Below are 16,006 nucleotides of genomic sequence, written 5' to 3' on the forward strand. Positions count from 1 at the left end.
ATATTTCTATAAAATTTTTGCTTTCAAGAACTTTTCGCTTCCTGAAAATCGCACGGAAGAATGGATGGCATTTCTCTATAATCATGCATTACTTGACGATTATTTTTCATCTCTAGATTTATTCAAGTTTATAATATGAGGTAAACAGAAAAAAATTGAATTTTTTATGCTAATCTGAAATCCAAATGATTGTGAAATTCAAGCGAAATGCGCAGACTCATTTAATGACTGTTTATCAACACTTTTCTTTAAAAATGCTTTTAACGATGTAGTTATTTCTAAATCCATGCCAACACTATATGAAAGTCATTGATGTAATACATCATGTCCATGTCTATGTCCATGGGCATGCGTTCAGTATTCGTTTCATCTGTTTCGACAACAAAAATTCATGGGTGTGTGTTATTAGACTTCAAAGGCAAGACATGTAAACATGTTTAAAAAAGCAAGTGTCTATTATTCGCAGTATGACTGCTGCTCATCAATTGTACTTCGTTTGCATTCACAATAATCCTATTTACGTACTATCTTGTAGAACTAAAATCGTCTTCGCAGTGATTTGTGATGATAAGAACGAATATTTGTGACCAAAGTAGAAGTAACAAATTGTAATCCAATTTCATTTTATCTCAGTGCTATGAAATGCGTCAAGAAAATTAAAATTAAACACTATATTATAGTTGATCTAAATATGAACTCAAATTCCTCTGTTTTGGATCGCGTATGTTCGTAATACATGCGTATTAAGTCTTGGTTAGAGAACTGAAAATATTAAAATGTAAGAGATCCGCTGAATATCCAATAACTGAAGGACAATAAAAAGAAACATGAACAGTTGAAATCCCGATGTTTTGGCAAAGGCGTTACCCCTCCGCAAAATAAGAATATTGTTTCTTCTAAAATTAAATTAATATTTTTATGTGAATTTTTAGAAAAGAACTTTCTTCGAATTATGGACTAAAATATAAGTACATTCAGAAATCTCCGCATGTTATGTAAGAAAATAATACATTTATTATATATTAACTGTTGAACATTTACATTTTATTATAGAACATGTTTTACTATATATGTTTCGCCTCACGGTTTGACTTTGTAAGTCGAACTGTTGCTCAGAAGATTGTGCACTGATTTGAATTCCATTGTGTGTGAACCGCTTATGGCAAATTTATCCAGTATAAGAATTAAATCAAAACACGCATTTATGCTCATTAACTTGATTTTTTCTTAATTAAGTATAAAAAGTAACAGAAAATGTAAACATGCAAAAAGTGTATGTTGCTATATAAATATGTTTAGCTACCATAGCAATACATTTAATTCATACCGTATGTATAAATCATATTTTAATCCACATTTCTGTAGTAATAACTATTTTGTATTACATATTTTAATAAAAATAAAATTAAAAATACTACTTAACAAATAACAATACTTTTTAAATTACTTTAGTACTTAATAACTAATGTGATTTAACAAGATATGCTTATAAAAATTAAATTCTATGACTACTTTCCTAATAAACCTCTTTAAGAATACTGAAGCATATTAGAAACGATACAGTAGCAAGTTGTATGCAAATAAACACATGAATCTTAAAATTTTTGTCTTTCATTATGGCATGTTCGAAACGAAAGCACGGATGTTTACCGGAAATCTTCGTCTTGCTGTTGTTGCACATTAACTACTATTGTTCCACTATCTATATTATTGCTATTGTTATACATTATTGCAATTTGAATTTATTCCAAACTTTTCAAACAGAAAATTTCCTGTAACAAGAGGGACAAAGTGCCATTCATGCACTGAAGTAAAATAAAAATAAATATAATATTTTTAACTGCTTTCATTTTTTCCTCCGTATGGTTTATAAAATAATGGTCTGTTTACACAGCCTGTATAGATAAAGAAGAAAGGCCATATTTAAAGCATTTGGGGAACAAAAGTTAATCAGTTGCTATAATGGCTTGGTTTGGGTACAGTCCATATTTTATTGCATTGTTATATTATACAGAGATCCTTTCCCACGTAATGTCAGAATATGACGAGGATGCCTACGAATTCTTTTTATGTTTTAGGCGACAAATTTGTGAATGTGAAGGTATGTTTCAAGTTTATGTTTGTTATACGAGGTACCATATTTAAGCTTTTATTATAAGTAAATTCCAACTTTGACTTAATGATACTTGATTTAATATGAGCGATTAGAAGATTTCTTTCATCGATACCATACTAAATCGTATGAAAGGCAATTTTTGATCGCATAACTGATTAAAAATTGCCTGTCAAAGATAATGCAAATAGTGATAATTTGCTGCATGCATGCTTAAATAATAAAATATCTGATTGGTTATTAAATGCAAAATAATTTTAGCATTTTTAATACATATCACGTTTCAAATTCAGTTAAAACAATTTCTCGAATTAAAACAATAATCTCTATTGAGTTAATTTCTTATATTTCCCATAATTGTTAAGCTTGGTCTTAACATACTAAAATTAGCATCTGTTTTTTTTCCTGATTCTTTACTAATCGGCTATATTTCGTAATAAATTATATAATTAGTATAAGGTATTTTACATAGGTATAGACACAGGAAATAATATGGGGGACCCCAGCAGTCAACTGGTAATGCCTTTCCATACTAAAACTATTTTAAAAAATTGCAAGCCTCATAAGCGTTAACAAAGAAAGGTTTAGAAAGTGAGCAACTGAAATTTTCAAAGGAGTTGAGGAGTTTACCTATTATCAGTACATCGTATAATGCACATCGTATAACACCTAAATATAACGATACAGAACATAGAATACAATATAGTTTCAAAACGAACTGAAATTCTGAAATTAAATTGATCAGTTGTTTTGGTACAACAAAAATAACAAATAAATATAATAAGTAAGAGATAAATATAAAAAATACTGGGAACACGGTGCTGTAATGAACTGTACCATTAATACTAAAGAGATGTCCCCGGGCTTATTACAGTGATAAAAGACTATTACAATTATTATTGTTATTCATTTTTAAAGTTAATAAGTGGAATCATTTTGGATATAATCACAGGGTGTACAAGCTCATTAAATGTATGCAGTATAAGTAATTATACTTGAAAAATATCTAGATTATAGAAAGAAAGTCGTTCCATATTTTTTTTTTAATTTCGGATAGTTACGTTTATTTTTAATTAGAAACCTTTGAAATGCTTATAAAATCAGTTTATGGGGATTTTATGTGATTATCCTCAGTTAAGGGGCATGAAAAAGTGTAATGATCAGAAATTCCCTGTTCTCCACATACGCGGATCCCGGAGTTGGCCAAATTTCGTGAGTAGAAATATGTGGGGAAGATCCGTGGCCTGTTATATGTATTTTAATGAAGGACTTGAGTACACATATGCGAAGCTGATATTGGATATCATGTTACATGTGCGCTTTCCTTGTGACGCCTTATTCCAGAAATCTTATCAATAATTTGAATTAAGTTATTTTAGTTGGAACTTGAAATTTGAGAGAGGCCATAGAAGGGTGATTTTAATACCTTCTTGATGAAGAGTTTCTTCTTTGGCTAATCAATCTGCCTGATTTTTGCCAAAAGGTTACTATGTTCTTTGATCCATGAAATTTAATGTTTTGTAATTTAGAACTAAAGGAAGAAGCGAATTAACGTCGGAAATCAATGGAGAGGAAGATCAAGTGGCTCTTAATCGCTAAAATAGCTGCTTGGGAGTAAGAGTTTATAATAAATTCATTGAGAGTTTTGAAAAGGGCTCTTTCAATCTCTGCTTTTATAGCTCACAATTCAGCTTGGAAAATATTATTATTATTACGAGGATGATCTTTCCGCCTGATATTATTGAAACGTACTTTGACAATAGACTGCTGAACCATGTTTCCTTCAATTTTTGATCCATCACCATATGCAAATAGAGATAAATTTTATTTTGCTGAAACGAAGTGCTGAATGAATAAGATTGGAATTCTTTCTCTTTTTATAGTCGGGTAACAGAATGGTTTAGTTGTTAAGTTAAAGGACTTTCATGTAGGTGGGAACCATTTCTGCACTGATTGATAATGGAAGTATGCCCGCTAAAGTATCTGGAGCTATCTTAAGTTGTGCGATATGCTTGAGTAATGCAAAGAGTAAAAGGCCTTTAAATTGAATATAAATATTTAATCTTTTTTAGTCACATTGGTTGTGCCCAAATTCCGGCTCCGTAATTTCCAATTTTTGATATGACCCTTGTTTAGAAGAATCCGTGTTATATGAGGATTTAAGACCCCATTATATCCATACATGCTTTGTATACGCAATTAGCTATTGATATTGGGTGACATTTAGTATTTTATAGAAGAGGAATCAAGGAGAATTCCTTGCCTGTTGTTAATCAAGGTGTCAGGACTGCTATTCCTTCTAATTGTCTTTGGAAACATAACTGGAGTCCTTAGTAGGAACAGGGAGTTTACTAAAAACTGTGTTCGTGTGTATGTAGAAGATATCACAAAAATAAGAATGGTTAAATTTACCCTTTATTTCTCACAGTGTAGAGACGTTCCCGCACTTCGGGATTCGAAGACCAGCACTTATGGCCTAAAACATAGAAAATAAGAAATAAACTAACTTAACTAAATAAGAACTAAACTTATATGCTCTACAGAGAGTAATATCGCGAAGATTGGCCTTTTAACTCGACGTATGCAGTGAGCAGGATGTAGGAAACTACAATAAGTCTTTAAGTATCAAAGAGTACTAAGTTCTAGCCTTAAAGGCAGACAGGAACTGACTGAAAAGCATGTACGTGGTAAGGAGGTAAGAAGTCCCTCGTTCTCTCCACTCTCTCTCTCTCTCTCTCTCTTTTAGCTAAAGGCCATATTTTAAATACCTACACAGTTTACAACCTCATTAGAATAAATAAATCTTTCGCGCATTTTCTGGCCGAAAATGGAAAATAAGGGAGGATAGCAAAGTTTTAAAATAAAATAAACTTTAGTAAAACTTAAAATCCTTACAAAGGTACTTTATGTATTCGCAGACCTTGATCTTTTGATTATCAATTTGAGCTAAGGCTTTAGTTACATTTTCCTCTTATTTATGGATTTCTAAGATTTGAGACTTTTTACGGAGATTTTTAGCAACTTTTGAATTTCTCGAATTTTATTAAATATCAGAAGTGTTTGATTACAATTATCCTATAAAATATCTCTGGTACAACGACTTGTAGTGAAAGCTATATCGTCTGCAAAAGCAGCTGACAAATTTTGAGCATTTTCGCCATGGATAGGTAATGATCTAGTTGAAACTGGTATTTCAGATATCTGCACGACCCCTCGGAACATCCTCTGACAAAATTAGGTACAATTTCAACATCATTGTAAACAATCATACTTTTCCTGTTTCTGAAATAATCTTGAATAATTAGAAGTAAATTTTGAGGGCACTTAAAGGAACGCAAAGATTATAAGACTGCTGGCCACGATAAAGAATCAAAAGCTGATTTTATGTTTAGGCATATTATTGCAGAATGGTATTTTATTGTTTATATCATTGCAGAATATATTATTGCATATTATTGCAGAATTGCAGAATGTGTGCATTATTGCAGGCATATTATTGCAGAATGGTGTTTTATTGTCGATTTTATTGTTTTTGACTTCTTGAAGAGTTGAATTAATTGCATGGATTGTTGAAAGTAATCTTCAAAATCCGAACTGGCTATTAATTATTAAGTTTTTGTTATAAACAGCTCATTTTAAGCGGCCAATGAGTCATCTTCTCAAAATCTTTCCCATCGCTGGGAGACGATATTTGGATGATAAGATTTAGGTTCATCGGAGCTTTTATTCTTCTTATCGAAGAGTACGATATTGCTTATTTTCAAGAAATCAGGAAATGTCGAGAAACTCTACACGCAGATTGCAAAAACTATAGATTATGTCAGAATGGGCTTGAATGATTAATTCTATAATGTGATTATCGATGCCATCTGGATCTGGTGCCTTTTTTTAGAACTAGATTTTTAATTATTAGCTTGATTTCTTGTTTTGAAAATGGGATATCATTGTCTCTTAGGGGAATGTCATTACAATAACGGATTATAGTTTGAGTAGGAGAATCCTTTAGAAAGACAGAGTGAAGAATTTCGTTTAGGGTTTAGAGAGTGGCTTAGAAATATGTTTATTGTAAGGCATGCGGCGCCCGAAGCAATTTAATGCGGTTCGCCCACACATTTCATTATATATATTTTTATGCAGTGCTTATCTGCATATAATCGTGTGTAGTCGTGTGCATATTATGAATGTGTCGATGTGTCCGTAAAAAATATAATACATAAAGGAATAAGCTATCGGTATAATCTCAAGATTTTTTCCCCTCTGGGTAACTCTTCTGTCAAAATTTGGTACGTTTTAGTACTTTATTTATTTTAATTTTACGTTAAAAGTAAGTCATTTAGCGGTTAATTCAAAATATTAGAATTATTTAAAATAAAGTTGATCCAAAAATTTAAGTTGCCAGTTCATTTGAATTACGAAATGTAACCAAACGAAATGTGCTACGGTTAGAAAATAAGCACAATGAATTTAATTTTTTTCCTTTTGCGTTATTATTATTTATTTAAAAGTGTTTTAATAAATATTGTTATGAATTTTGTATTTAGCTAGGTAATTTTGGTAGATTATATTAAAATTCTTTTGTTTTTGTGTGTAAAGTAGCTCGAGATAAATTTTAAGAGAAGGCTATGCCGTAAAATTAAAAATACAGTGCCAAGTGCATTTAGCATTGAGTAAATAGGTTTCTAAGTAATTTGCATTGAAATTGAATAATTGTAGTTGACCACTATGTTAACTGTAACAGTAATTCCATCTTCTTATTGTTTTCTAGTAATTTCGGAAAGCAGAAAGTGCTAGCAATATCTTGCGCGGCCGGTTGAAAACTATTTAAGGCAAAGAAAGAGCATATGGTCTTAGGCTTTTGACCGCGTTGAGCCTCCAAAGTAATTCTGCTCAACTTCGATAGAACACTCATCTTGCTGCTTCTCTCGCTTATTATTCAACGCATCTTCTGTGTTGGTAATGATCCCTCCAATTTTAGAGAAATATATGCAAGACTGCCCCAACGTTCGGTAATTGGGTTAAGTTTGTACTTTTTTTATGAAATTGACTTCCCCGAACTCAGTTGCATTAATAATAATATGCTTGCCTGTTATGCTGATGAACGGCGCTGGTTCTGAAATCTGCTAACATTAATGTTTGCCATCCGAAGACTGCAAGAACATCTTCCTGCTATTGAAACCTATTGTGCCCACTGGAAAATTCTCATTAACGCTTCCAAGTCCCAACTCCTTATTATTAGAAGGAAAATATCCTTATTAAGAAATATCTCACTTTTTTCGAAAGTGAATAACGAGCTTGCTTCACGCTCGTTATTTGAGTGTCATTTTAAATAACAAACTGACTTGGACCCATCATATTCAGCACATCAGCAGTAAAGCTACTAAAGTTATACAATGTCTCTACGCGCTCATTGGTAAACATTCAGATTTAGACCTTGCCGAAAAACGTCTGATTTAATCTATCCACTGTAAGACCCATCATGTCATATGCTGCTCCTGCTTGGACAATAGCTTCAAAAATAACGCAAAGAAACATAAAACTGTGAAAAACAAATTCCTCGGAATTATGACTAATGCTAACATGTTTGTCAGAAATAGAAGACTTCATGAAGATCTAAATATCGAACCGCTGTCCAATTACCTGCACAAGACCAATTAGATTTTTTTCCAAAATGCATCGAAATCGGTAGTAGTAGTAGAACCACTTCAAGGCAGACGGAACACGTCGTGCATTACTTGTGAGACAATCGCGGCATATCAACTGTAGTTGGAGATCTGCTCTTAGTTGTTTAGTTAGCTGCTGCGTTATTGTTGGGAGTTAAGCGTGAGATCAGATTTAGCTTTCTTTTAAAGATGCGATTTTCTTTAACGTTCTTCGTAGTCTGAAGTGTAACTATTAATTTTGTTATGTGATGCTGGGAATACATGTACGACTATTTCTGGGGAAAATTCCAGAGTTCTGAAATATTTCTTTTGATAAAAATTAATTTTATTAATCTATTTTTGGACATGTGCATTGAATTTATTACGAACCCGTACGGACACAACAACATGTTGTAAGTGAAATTTGTAAGTGTTGTAAGTGTAAGTCAAAATTTAATCAGTTATTTAAAATTTAGTTTGAAAGTTTGCTAAAAACTCTGGCTCCCCAGCTGCTTCAGGTCATTTATGACCTGAAATTAAATTATGACATGCTTGCGGCCCGCCGGCAATTTTCAGGTAGTACAGGTGGCCTACATGTAATTGGAGTTTGAGATCACTAGTATAGGTAGTCTAAGACAAACTATGGTAAGACAAATTTCGAAAAAAATCGGAAAGATTTTGTATCAAGCACAAAATATATGGTTTATAAATATTTTTATTAATCAAGATCATGTCGCAAAATCTAATAAAGATAAATTGTTATATGGTAAATTAAATGTGTTTAAAATTAAATCCTTTAGGTGGCCTATTGAAGAAAAATTAAATCGAAGATTGATCGTCAAAATTATTGTTCACTGGGAAGTACATATTCACGGTTACTTGTCATCAACAAGTAAGTCACCTGTATGGAGGGCGCACTAAACTTAGATAGCATCTTAAATTAAAATTAAAGCAAATATACTTTGTAGTTATAAAATTTTGGAATTATTTTTGAACAAATTTCAGCAAACCTGACACGTGACTATTGACACTGTTTATTACTGTATCTCAACAACCATTTCCTAAAATATCCTCGGATAACGACAAAATTTTCTATACGGTTAATCGCTTGCTTTGAACAAATGGATATCTGTTACAGTGAATTCGAAATATAAACAAAGAATAACCAAATTCTTTTGATATATCGGGAGAAAAACAAGAACTGAGACTTTTGAAATATTCTGTGAAGGTACAGAGAATAAGCATTAACTCCATCTAATGTTTTTTGCTGGTATAAACGAGTCTTGTTGAACGCGAATTGGCTAATGACGAACTCAGGGAGTGGCCATGTTTTGCAGTTTCGAATGAATGAAAACATTTCAATGATTCTTTCTAAAAATTCATCATTTACGTTTACAAATGATCACTTTCGACTTCGAGTGATAACTGATGGACTTAACAGCTGTAATGACATCGCTCACAAAACTATCGTGAAAGGTCTTGAGAAAGGAAACTGTCTAACTCGTTTCGTGCCTCACGCACAGCTGAAGCAAAAGCAAAAGGAATTCTAAAATTTGGCCTAAGTGTCAGAAATTAACTCGGATTGTTTTAAATAAATTGGGAACGGAGAGGAAATTTGGTCTTTTTGTTATGATTTTGAGATAAAACGGCAGTTATAGGACAAAAAAACTAAGTTGGGGAAGGTTCATCATAGCCACAGAAACCTTTGTTTCTGAATTGCAAACAATTCAAAGAATTTGTCTCAGAAGAACAGATCCTAAATCCGCATTTCACAAAGACGTAATGAAACAAAATTTAGAGTTTCAGATTAATAACTAGTTTTTGCTCCGTTACACAGTTTCATTTATACAAAGCAGTTTCTAGAAATTAAAACTATCGCAATTCTCAATCCATGTCCAATTCACCAGAATCGGCATCTAAGAATTATTTCTTTCACTGACGTAGATAGAGGAGGGGGCGAAAAGGCGGGTCCGCCTTGGGCACCACATTTTTGGGACCCGCACTTTTCATGTGATACACGTTATAACACTTCCCTCTCTGAAGCTATTCACATATGATAGGAAGAACTTCTGGCAAGTGCAAAGACACAATTTTCTATAGCTGCGAAAGCGCATAGTTGTAATTCCTAAGTTAAAACGGATGTCCTTCGAACTCTTCCCGAAAACCATTGGATAGACATCGAACGCATCAGGCGCGTTGGAGCACTGCTTCAATGAGAAATGTAAGAATTTTAGCAGGATTCAACTGAAATCCGTCAACAGTTCATGGAAACACTCGAAGAACTTGACATGCATATTGAAAGGCTGCCTCATCTCGCGTTTTCGGACTTCCAGACAGATACAAAGAAATTTCTGTCCTTCCAGTACTTCATCGATGGCATCCGGGATCCTGAAATACAAAAAGCTTTGCGAATGGCGGATGTCAAAGATATAAAAGGCGCTCTAGTGTACTCATGAAATTCGACGTAGCTCAGCAGGCAACTCGACTAGCAGAAACAACAGAGACCGCCACCCAATTAAAACTGTTGAGGATAAACTTATCTGGAAGCCGCCTTGCGTTAGCCTCCAGAATGTGTCTGGTAAGAAGATCGACATCGATGGAAAATTAAACGTTAGCGTCCCGTTAGGAAGTGCGCCCTACCACCACGCGACATATGTAAAGAGATTACAGAACCTTGCATAAATGGACTGGATTTCTAAGGAAATAGAATTTTCCCTTCTATTCTAAAAATAATGAATTGCATTCTGCCTCTGAGGACATAGCCTTATTCATGATTAATGATGAAAATGTTAAAATCTGCCCACGAAATCATAGCTCAAGGCGATACCACAATATCAGCTAGAACAGAATTTCTACTTCCTGCATCGATTGCCGAAAATAGAAATTTCCGGTACTTTGTAATGGAATATGCGAAGAACTGTGACACCCCACGAAGAGTACTAGCAGCCATGGCACTCGTCGACTTCGCGAAGACAGTTATCCCAGTGAGAATTGATACAGTAATAAACCTTAAGTCATTAGAAAAGGTGAAGTGGTTGCAGTATGTACTCCAGTCACCATCATTAAACGAAGCATTAACTCTCCGGAGTCCCTGTCAGTGTTATTAGTGTTGTGGTCGATTGGAGCAAGTGCCCATTTAAAATGAAGATTAATTACTGTGCCACCAGGAAAGAGTTGCTTGCCATACTCGATGGAAATTTTCTACGGCTTACGTTTGCATCATTATCTCTAAGGCAGAAATTTACTGCTTCCCATGGATCATGCATCGTTGACTTTTAAGTTTCAAGAAATATGAAAGTCAAATAGCCAGGTGGATATAGAAATTCAAGGAATATGATATCACTATCCGTAATCGGAAGGGAGGGAACAAAACGTCAACGCCCTATCTATAAGATCCAGCCCAGAAAGTTGCCGAAATTGTTTCAGGTTCGAAGGGAAATACGATCTGCTTAATGCGATTGCACGATAAATTTTAACATCAAAACCGGCTGATCGAAATTCGTGGAGTGAGAATGTAGTCAGGAAAGACTAGTCGGAAGAAAGCGCCAATAGACCCTTAATTAACTTAATGGAGTCTTGAAACAGAAAAACCTACCTGGTAGGACATTTCGATGTATATTCTTACGACAAAGCAATATTGGCCATCCGCCATCCGGAATCCGATTTGACGGAAAGGACTCGCTCCTAAACTACACCTTGGGATGTTCCTTACACAGTCCTAAACAGACTGAACGACGTCTTAGTTCGGATCCGTAAGTCATCGAATTCTAAGCCTAAAGTCGTTCAGTAAGACAGGATAGCTTCTTGCTATGGTCATAGTACGTAGTGTTTATAACGTAAATAGCCCATGGCCCTATTTGTTTCTAAATTTTTTAATTTGTGCACACATTTATTGATTAAGTGTTTTATTTGTTTTAAGTTATTTACTTCAATATTGTTTATATTGTTTGTAATTGCACTGTAATGTTTGTTATTTGTTATAAGGTGCAGTCTTTGGGAAGGGGCCAATGTTACGAATTTTGTACTTAGAATAGGTAAGTTTAGTAAAATTATAAGTAAAATTCTTTTATTTTTTCTGTGTAATGTAGCGTGAGATAAATTTTAAGGTAAAGCTATGCCAGAAAGGTAAGAATACAGGACCAAGTGCAATTAACATTGAGTAAATGGGTATCTTGTTAATTTGGGGAGATATCGCCAAACTGACAACGGTTTTGGTGACTTATTTTTCCAAATTTGGTGAGAAATCTTCAATGCCGCCAAATTTGACGATATTATGACCGGTTCCTGTATTACTGTAATATGTATTGAAATTGAATAAATGTAATTGACCACTGTGTTAGCTGTAACCGTAATTCCCCCTCGTACTGCTTTTGAGTAATTTCGAGAAGCAGAAAGTACTAGAAATATCTCCGCTGGTTTAAATCTGTTTAAGGCCGAAGAGAGAGCATCTACGCAGTTATTTAGTTAGCTGCTGTTGTTATTTTTTCGAGTTCAGCGTGAAATCGGATTAGATTTCTCTTTAGATGCGCTTTGCTTTGAATTGTGTTTAACGTTCTTAGTAGTTTGAAGTGTATCTACTGATTATATTGTGTGATACTGTGAACACTTGTGTGAATATTACTCCAGAAAATTCCAGAGTTCTGAAATTTTTTTTTGATGAAAGTAAATTTTATTAACCTATTATTGGACTTTGCATTCGATCTATTAGGAACCCGTACGTACGCAAAGATATTATATTAAAAAGCAAACCTTAATTAGCCAACAGGAATAAAATAAAACATTGGCTGCCTTATTAGCTCAAGGGTGTGGCAACCCAGAAGTTCTATTATTCTCGAAACGGCATTTTGTGGCCTTTTACTATAAACGACGGATCACTTTTTAAATTGTTGCCACTAAATATTATCACCCTGTAATACATTTAAAAAGATTATGTAATGAAGAATTTGCATAAATATGTGTAAGTTTCTCTCATTCTGGTAAAATGACTGTACCTAGACCCAACAAATTTTGAATAACATAATCCTCCACCCGAACATGGGCACCTGGAAACCTGAATTTTGAATTTCGAGTTTGTTTAGTGTTTATTTCATATTTTGTAAAACTTTAACGAATTTTTTATTAACAACCTCAACGATTCACAAAGCGAGCAGCGGCAACACTGCACGAAAAAGAACATTCTTATCGCCAGTGCGCGAGACTGTCTTTCGGAAATTCTAAATACATGATTCTTTTAAATATTTTGTGATATAGTTGAATTGAATTTTATGTGATTTAAGGGCGAAGAACATGATATTTAACATATAAAGGTAATACACAAGACGTTAAAAAAGATTCTTTGGGCGTGTTAATAAAATTTGAAAACTTCCAGATTTTTTTTATAATTATTATTATTCTGAAACTAACATTTATGCTTTAATCTGCGCATTCTTTGTTCTGTAACATGCCACCTCTTATCTTCACTACATCAAATATGCTGTTATAAGAATCTGTAAAGCCTCCCAGATAGTGTAATGGTTAGGGGAGCCTGACTGCGATACCAAAGGGCCCGGGGTCGAATCCCAGAAAAGGCATGGACGTAAACTTGTGTGTCCTTTCATAGGAGGTTAACGGTAGCCGCCTATTAGGTATCTCCATAATAAAATGGTCACCGCTTTTGTAGTAGTGGCCAATGCCATTTTTTTACAAATGCCATTTGTAAAAAAAAAAGAAAAAATCTGGAAATGTATTAAGTTAACTGTTAAAAACAGCCTCATGTCTTGCGTCAATTGAACTAGGTATGGTTATTTAAAAAATATTTTGTGAAAAATAAAAGAGTTCTTAATCGGCCAGGTTACTTCTTCATTTTTATGAAGGAAACCCGACATCATGGCATCTACAAAACCAGCAAAAATTATTTCATACAAATAGCGCATTAAAATATTTCAGATCGACTTATATATAAGTAGAATGGAATGAAAATAATTTTTTAATTAACGATACATTTTCTGGGTAAAATTAACTTTTCGTAAGGCACTAACTTGATATTCTACTGAATAATTAGTTATTATTCCTATGCTAATGAATTAAATTCAAGATAAAAATTATGATGTAAAATAACGCAAGAAAAGAGATAATTTCAGTTTAGACTTTCATGTTGCATTCAGCAACTGGATGTTAGATTGTGGTAAATTTTATTTTTTGAAAATTAGTATACATTTGCTAAACATTTTTGAAACTTAGTATACACTTGCTAATGCTTTAAAATTATAAAATGATTATTTTTTTTATATAGGTGGTGTAGACAATTATAGGAGATGATACTCATTGCTGAAAGAAAAGGTAAAATTTTTATATAATACAATAATGGTAAAAAATATTCGGGAGGTTTAGTTTGTTCAATTATGGTAATACACTCCAGATCTATCTTCCGCATTGGAGGGATGCCTTTGTGGAGGACTTGTATACACGTTAAACATGGGAAAAGCCACAAAACCTTCCACGCAGCCATCCCGTTCTAGGGATTGAAGCCTTCTACCGATCTATCTACCAGTGTTTAGCGACCAGTTGGACCCTGGCGTGCTCTGCGAAGCTTTTGAAATCGTAAATGTTAAAAGCATGTTGTGAACTATGCCAGATAAGCCATGTCTATTGGACACATGTCACGTTTGACCGAATACCAACAGAACTCACGGAATCTATAACATTTCCCCCCTCCAATGGCTGTGTAGATATGTATTAAGCATTCTTCGAAAATGATTGAACTCAACAGTAATTTATCTGCTTCCTCACCAAGAACACTGCCTGACTGCACCACAGACTGAACATTTATATTACAAACGTGAGGATGATATATATATACATATATGTACACATATACATATACATGCAACATTTAATCGGAAGTCGAATTCATACCCGTTCCTTAAGCTAGCGTTCAGCCTCCGCTGGCTACTGTACTACAAAGTACAGCCCTCTGAAACATACAATGAAAACATGTTCCCCAACATGATGCAAACAATAAAAATATTTATAAATTAAATTAAAGCGAAAATTTTAATCATTCTTGTTCGTTAAAATTATTAAAAGAAAAGACCTGCGTTTTTTAAATTTGGCTTTTAATGTTTTCAAAAACAATTTCGCGTACTCTGTAAATGAATTTATGAAATTGTGTTTATTTTTATTTGTTAGATATCTTAATAGTATCTTTATAAGTTATACTTTAATTTCTGTTAGGTCAAACTGTGTAGCCTTATTAGATGGTCGAACATCTTCTTAAGCCGCCTTAACTTAGCAGAATTTACTACAACAAATAACAATAAATATGCAGAAATTGATATATTTTTAGTTTCTCAAAACTTAATTTCTGTAAAGACAGGAAAAAACTAAACTTCCACTATTTTCGGCCTTACTAATGCAACTCTACTTTGAGATATCCAAATTAAAAAGATAAAGCCTAGGAAACTAGCGCCTATTGCTAAAGCTTCTGCTCACGTATCTACAGGAATTGAATTCTCTCATCAACAGTCCAGGTTGAAATAGCAAGAAACGCAAACATATTTTCTGGTGGAGGTATTGAAACAGTAGAAATGCAAGAAAGGTTCAATATCCGACTTCGATTAATTTGAATTTTGTATAGACCGGTTTCAAAATTTCAGAACAAACAGAATTTTAGTTGATCAATATAAAAATAAATTCTAAATAATCAGCCCACAGAATTATATATTTAGTATATGAATAATCCATTCTCTCGTTTATGCAGTAAATGCTTTTTTTGTGTGATTTAACTTTATCCAGTTATAAAGTTACGTAATGTGATACATATTTTTTTCTAATGGTGGGTAGTTAGCCGACTTAGGCTAGGCCAGAAGTTGTGGCCATTTTATTGTGTAGGTACTAATAGGCGACCACCGTTGCCTCCTATGAAGGGACGGAGAGTTTACAACTATGCCATCTCCGGGATTTGAATCCGGGTCCTTTTGTATAGCAGTCGGTTCCTCTAACCAGTATAACGTCTGAGCTGCGATATGATACGTATTTTCTGGTGTTTCCTGTTCTATTTTAGTCGTTCATGCTTTAGTCGTTCTTACTTCAGCTGTAACAGCTATCGCTGGAGGAGTTGAGGAGACTATGCAACTGAATGCATCAAATCTAACACTAATGAAATATTTAATAACTCAGACAATCGTGTTGTTTATCTGTGCTAGCAAATATTTCGCGATAGAAGCATTTACTACTAACGGCAGGGCAAAGTAGACTCGGAAGAGCAATATACACG

General features: G+C 33.7%; 1 long non-coding RNA gene across 3 annotated transcripts in view; it reads left to right on the forward strand.

Annotated features, from left to right (window-relative positions):
• The first annotated feature begins 1,943 nt into the window (after positions 1 to 1,943).
• LOC118191994 (uncharacterized) overlaps positions 1,944 to 16,006 on the forward strand; it is a 75,094-nt gene continuing 61,031 nt past the window's right edge. For all 3 annotated transcript variants that reach the window (XR_015042617.1, XR_015042618.1, XR_015042616.1), the window contains exons 1-2: positions 1,944 to 2,101; positions 14,024 to 14,070. This is a non-coding gene — a long non-coding RNA (uncharacterized LOC118191994). The remainder of the gene's footprint in view (positions 2,102 to 14,023; positions 14,071 to 16,006) is intronic.

The sequence above is a fragment of the Stegodyphus dumicola genome, chromosome 8 (assembly GCF_044657685.1).
Source record: "Stegodyphus dumicola isolate Sdum_Otavi_A_Nest chromosome 8, ASM4465768v1".
In the NCBI taxonomy this organism is placed as follows: Eukaryota; Metazoa; Arthropoda; class Arachnida; order Araneae; family Eresidae; genus Stegodyphus; species Stegodyphus dumicola.